The sequence below is a fragment of the Triticum aestivum genome, chromosome 5A (genome assembly GCF_018294505.1).
Source record: "Triticum aestivum cultivar Chinese Spring chromosome 5A, IWGSC CS RefSeq v2.1, whole genome shotgun sequence".
NCBI lineage: Eukaryota > Viridiplantae > Streptophyta > Magnoliopsida > Poales > Poaceae > Triticum > Triticum aestivum.
In genome coordinates, this window is record NC_057806.1 from 690145349 (window position 1) to 690151887 (window position 6539).

Below are 6539 nucleotides of genomic sequence, written 5' to 3' on the forward strand. Positions count from 1 at the left end.
TCACTGACTCCGCGGGCCTACATGTCATATTCATCTTCCTCACTCCATTCATCCGAGCGGTGTGCCGCTTGCCCTCAACGCCCCGATGTCGTCTTCTGTTCCTGGTGTCCACCCTGCCCCGAGAGGATGGCCGGCACAAGGATGACCATTGAACGTCGGCGAGGGCCATCCAAAGTGCCGCCGCGTCCCTCCTTAGCGCACGCATGGTGTCTACCTGGCTACTGGACAAGCATCCAGGAATACCCAATACGCCCCCGTACTGAGCTTATCTAATCTCCTCTGTGCTTCTACGACCTATTGAGCTCAAGTCCCGTCGACCTCGTCATCCCCTCTGTGCGCACTCCATGACTCGATCGAACTGTCGAGCAGTGGCGGAGCTTGGGCCAAAATTCTGGAGGGGCAATGGGCTGAGGGGGGGCTAAGTTATGAGGTCTGGCCTTATTTTCCTGTACTTATGGCCCAAATGCCTAGGGGTAGTGATGGATTTCTTCATGGGATGTGGGGGCGGTGGCCCAGGTTGCACTCCATGAAGCTCCACCACTGCTGTCGAGCACCTGCTGTGCATACGGCTTGGCGAGCCGGAGCAGTGTGTGCCCATTGACGCCGAGGCGGACGACGGCGGAAACAACATGACTAGCAACGCAAAGACCAGCTCAGGGCAATAACGTGACGTCGACGTACGGCGGCGGCGCGCAACAGCACGCCCGGCAACCCTCGAGCACCGCTTCGCCCCGCGCATAAGAGGCGTGGAAGTTGGCGTCGTGCATGTCGGTCGGTCGGCGTCGCACGCGCTACGGAAGAACACCACACCGGCCTCGCATTGTACGTCCGCCCACGCGCCAGTGAAGCAGTCGTAGAAGTGGACACGTTTCCGGCCAGCGGCATGATCCACAAGCTCCGACAAGCAAATACCGCTACTTCAGGCCTCAATCCGGAGGATGCACCAGTGGAGGGGTAGGAGTTCGTCTTGGTTCCAGCTGCACTCGAGAAAGATGACAGCGAGAAGTACCGCCGCGGCTCCCTGCCGAAGATGAGAAGAGAAGGGCGCCAGCAGCATGAGCTTCTCCACCGTCGCACGATGACCGTGCGTCCGTGCCTTGCGGCCAGGTGCAGCGCCGTGTCCCCAGCTCTAGGTTGATTTAACCCGATGAGACGCAAGTACAAAGCTACGCAACTACCTGATTGATCGTTTTGGCTACATGTCGTATACAAACACAAGGAATTTTCTCAAGATAATATGAGGAGGGGATCAATCCATTTGGCTGCCTGGAAGAGAACAAGGAAGCAGACGAATCTGACTTGTGGACCCGCATCGTCAGTGAGAGTAGCCAGTGAACCCGGTCGGGATGGTTCCTTTTCTAGTGCGCCAAACAGGCCTAAGGTAAGGGTTGACCGGGATTAGAAAGTATAGGGTGTTAATTTCAGGGATTTAGAGTTCGAGGTATGATTTCAACGAGCCATACAAATTCAAGGTTTAAAATAGACTTTACTCGCGGAGCACACGGCGACCCTTGCACCAGCACCAGAAACGCCTCCGCGCCACCCGCCGTGCCCACCACCCGGAGTTGTCATCAGAAACCACCTTCCATCGGGACAGGAGACGAGCCGCAGATCAGATGCTCAGCAGCACAGCGCAACGCGCACCAGCTAGGGTCCCACAAGCATGGCACAGATGCAGGCAGGCTGGAAAGACCGTCCACGGCTACCACGCCCAACGCGCACGCCACGCCACTCGGGAAGATGGAGACAGCACCAACGACCAATGACCAAAGACCGGCAAGCAAGACGACTTGCTTGCCGGTTTTAGAGACGAGGCACCAGCTCCAGCTATATAAACCCTTTAGTGCATGCGAGCTAGTGCACACACGTAACCGCCACCTAGCTAGCTAGCTAGCTAGCAGTCCTCTCCTTATAGCAGGAGCAATGACAATGCTCAGCTTCTTCTTCTTCACCATCCTCTGCTCCCACGCTCTTACTGTGTCCCCCGCTCCGGGTAGGGGTAGCGACCAACTCGCGCTCCTCTCCTTCAAGTCCGCCATTGCGCCCCCGAGAGGGTTGCTGGCTTCATGGAACACCTCCACCCACCACTGCAGCTGGCCAGGAGTTGCTTGCGGGCGGCGGCACCCGGACAGGGTTGTCTCGCTGCGCATGGCCTCCTTCAACCTGTCGGGACACATCTCGCCATTCTTGGGCAACCTCTCCTTTCTCAGGGAGCTTGACCTCGATCGGCAACAACCACCTCGCGGGTCAGATACCCCCGGAGCTCGGCCATCTTGCCAGGCTTCGGCTCCTAAGCCTGAGGGTGAATTCTCTCCAGGGAAGCATTCCTGTGGCTCTTGGAGGATGCACCAACCTCACCACGCTTGACCTAAGTAGAAACCATCTCCAAGATGAGATCCCGGGCGAGATAGGTTCCAGCTTGAAGAATCTTGTCACTTTGAACCTTTCCAGAAATGATTTGTCAGGGCATATCCCTGGCTCGCTGGTGCAATCACCATCCATCCAAACCTTGTCTATGTTTCTCAACAGATTATCTGGTAGGATACCACCTGTTTTGGGCAACCTCTCCAACCTCAAATATCTTCAAGTCGATCACAACGCCCTGTCCGGACCTATCCCGCCGTCTTTGGGCATGTTACCCAAACTATCTCGGCTCAGCATCGGCTTTAACAACTTGAGTGGAGTGATCCCCAATTCCATTTGGAACATCTCCTCTCTAACACTGCTTTCTGTCCAGGAAAATATGCTTACTGGAACAATACCTCCAAACGCATTCAGTAATCTTCACCTTCTCCAAGACATATCGTTGGATGCTAACCACTTCCATGGCCCCATCCCAGCTGCAATAGCTAATGCTTCTGATATCGCATTACTTCAGATGTCAGACAACTTTTTCAGTGGCATCGTTCCTCCGGAGGTTGGAAGCTTCCCGAATCTCTTCCGGATCAATCTCCAACAGAATTTGCTTCGCGCAAAAGAGCCCAAAGATTGGGAGTTCATAACCACGTTAACAAATTGCACACAGTTACAAGTTTTGGGGTTGGGAACCAATAAGTTTGAGGGAGTCCTCCCTGATTCACTTTCCAACCTTTCCACCTCCTTGGTGCAACTCGGCCTTCAAGAGAACAAAATATCAGGAAGCATCCCTAAAGATATAGGTAACCTCATTAACTTGCAATTTATCATTCTCTATACTAACTCTTTCACCCAAACCCTCCCCTCTTCCTTGAGTAGCCTCAAATTCCTTTCCCTACTCCAAGTATACGGAAATAAAATAAGTGGGTCTATTCCACAGAATATAGGAAATCTTACCGAACTAATTTCTTTGGACCTCAGCATGAATGCCTTCGGTGGTAGGTTACCACGCACACTTGGAAACCTAACAAACTTGTTGACACTAGATCTTTCAAGCAATAACTTTACAGGACCAATACCCAGCGGATTATTCAACATCCCAACACTATCAGAATATCTTTCTCTATCAAGTAATAACTTGGAGGGATCACTACCTCACGAAATAGGGAATCTAAAAAATCTAGTAGAACTCCATGCAGAGTCGAACAAATTATCAGGTGAAATCCCTAGCACCATCGGTGGATGTCAACTTCTCCAGCAACTCTACCTCCAAAACAACAAATTTGAAGGTACCATCCCATCAATCCTTAGTCAGATGAAAGGTCTACAAACTCTAGACATTTCGAGCAACAATTTGTCAGGCCAGATACCTAAATCATTTGCAGACCTTACCACACTCTATTATCTCAACCTTTCATTCAATAGCCTTGCTGGGGAAGTGCCAATCACTGGTGTTTTTGCAAATTCTTCAGCAATATCAATCCAAGGAAATGGAAACCTTTGTGGCGGTGTACCTAATTTACATTTGGCCCCTTGTTCCTTGCAATTAGCAAAGAAAAAACATAAATTCCCGGTTGCGTGTATGCCTATTTCTATCATTGCAACACTGGTTGTTCTTGCCTTCCTCTACAAGCTTCTTCTTACCTGGCAAAACAAAAGACAAGCAACAATCCCGTCAACAACGTCCATGCAAGGTTACCAACTGATTTCTTATAGTCAGTTGGCGAGGGCAACAGATGGTTTCTCGGCAGGGAATTTGCTGGGTTCTGGATCATTTGGGTCTGTGTACAAAGGAGAGTTGGATGGTCATGCTGGAGAAAATTCAAACCTTGTTGCTGTCAACGTATTAAAACTTCAAACTCCAAAGGCGCCGAAGAGTTTCACTGCCAAATGCAAAGCATTAGGAAATATGCGACACCGCAATCTTCTCAAGATAGTTACAGTTTGCTCAAGCATTGATACCAGAGGGAATGAATTCAAAGCAATTGTGTATGACTTCATGCCTAATGGTAGTCTAGAAGGCTGGCTACATCTTGACACAAGTGACCAAGCAGAGCAAAAGTATTTGAATCTGCATCAAAGAGTGACAATACTACTTGATGTGGCTTATGCCTTGGACTATCTTCACTGCCATGGTCCAGCACCTGTTGTACATTGCGATGTGAAGCCAAGTAATGTGCTCCTAGATGATAATATGGTAGCCCATGTTGGAGATTTTGGTCTTGCTAAGATTCTTAACGAGGGAAGCTCATTTCTCGAGCAGTCCACGAGCTCAATGGGATTTCGAGGGACAATTGGTTATGCTGCCCCAGGTTAGCCCACCTCTTCTATGTTTACTCTACCTATTCTGTGCCTAGTTATATAAAGTTTTAAAAACGAATGTAAATATAGAACTCTATGCATCATAAAAACTCTACTTATTCGAACTTGTTATTGTCACAGAGTATGGTGTTGGAAACCCCGTGTCCAAGCATGGAGATATTTACAGTTATGGCATTCTTGTGTTGGAAACAGCCACTGGAAAGAGGCCCACCGATAGCAAATTCAGACAAGGATTGAGCCTTCGTGAGTATGTTGAGCTTGGTCTATGTGATAGTATGATGGAGGTTGTGGACATGCGGCTATCATTGGATCTTGAGTATGGGCTCCAAACTGTGAATGCTTCTGCATACAAGAGAACGATTGATTGCCTTGTTTCGCTACTTAAACTCGGAATTTCCTGCTCTCAGGAATTGCCGTCAAGTAGAATGCCAACCGGAGATATCGTCAAGGAACTTCATGCCATGAAAGAATCTCTCTCGAGGGAGTAGTGAATATGAAGACAGAAACCATGCTAATGCTAACTGGAATGTTTTATGTGAGAATGATATGTGCATCGATATTGTTGGGCATATTTTAGTTTGGAATTGATTCCTGCATTGGTACTTCAAACAGTTAACATGGAAGTACAACCAATTTTACGCTTCAATTGCAGCTATTTCCTAATGTTTGCATCAGAGTACGGTCTCTACTATGTTTCAGTTAGAATCGCAACAGCTGAGTTCATAAGAGCAAGTACAATAAGGTGACATAAGCAGGCTATAAGGACTAGAATATTATATCTTTGCTTAGTTGAAGGAGAGAGAAGAGGAGAGAGGAGAGAAGCGGACTCTTGGTTAGTAGCCGGCTCTAGCACGAGACCCAAGACGCTTTGTGAGGTTGTAAGGTGGGTCAACTACTAATGAAGTAGTACACATATATAACTTACTATTGTACATGCCGGCTACAAGGTTGGCTGTAGATGACATGCCAACTCCTTATAGCCGATTGCTGGCTATATTATTAACCATGCTCTAAGTCCCCATTGCATGATTAGTGATGGGTATGGGTTTAGTACAACTCGTGTTAATATTGTCCATTATTTTACCAGTTACTATTTTTTCCGTGTGGCGCGTCTTTGTTTGGTGAGTGGAAAACAATTTGTTATGTTCAGAACAGAATTACGATACTCTGTCGAGAATATTGTAAACCGATGATGGTTAATAGTTTTGTCAAACCTGTTTATTTTGCTCATGAGCACAGATAAAACAGATTTACTTTTATATGGACTGAGTTGAACCTGCTTTTGCAAAAACTATCCATGGTAATTTGCAGGTTAGTCCAAGGTTTATGCTAGTCCGCCCATCTTAAACCAAAGCTGTGTAACCCTCAAGGCTCTGAAAGCTTCAGGATTAGGAATACTAAGGCCTCCAAATTCAGTCGGGGAGCAAACTTTGTTCCAATTTACAAGATATTTACCACTTGACACTTTATCAGAGCTAGCCCAAAGAGAAGATCTTCAAAGCTTGTTCATCTGAGCATCAGCTCACTTGGATAGGTTGGTGGCCGTCATCTGAAAAGAGGGGATTGCAGAGAGAACACGTCGAACCAACACCACTTTGCTTGCTTTGCCCATGACACCCTTATAACTTGGCAAAGTTGTCGAGGATAGCTTGATAGTCATTATTTCTGTGGTGGTGAACGGACAGGCGACATGCCAAGGTAGGTACAGGGAAATGAGGATATGGTGCGCAGGAGATTGTCCAGGGTGGCTGTCAGGTCGATCCCATTGCACTGGATTGGGATGATTCTGGTCTTGGAGAGGTTGGTGCAAACAGCAGTAGACTGACCGAAGATGCGAAGGATTGGAGAACTTCGGTTTGTAT

At 48.1% G+C, this 6539-nt stretch overlaps 1 pseudogene; it reads left to right on the forward strand.

The window, feature by feature from the left end:
* Positions 1-1923: 1923 nt before the first annotated feature.
* On the forward strand, positions 1924-5165 carry LOC123106023 (receptor kinase-like protein Xa21; annotated as a pseudogene).
* The last annotated feature ends 1374 nt before the right edge of the window (positions 5166-6539 follow it).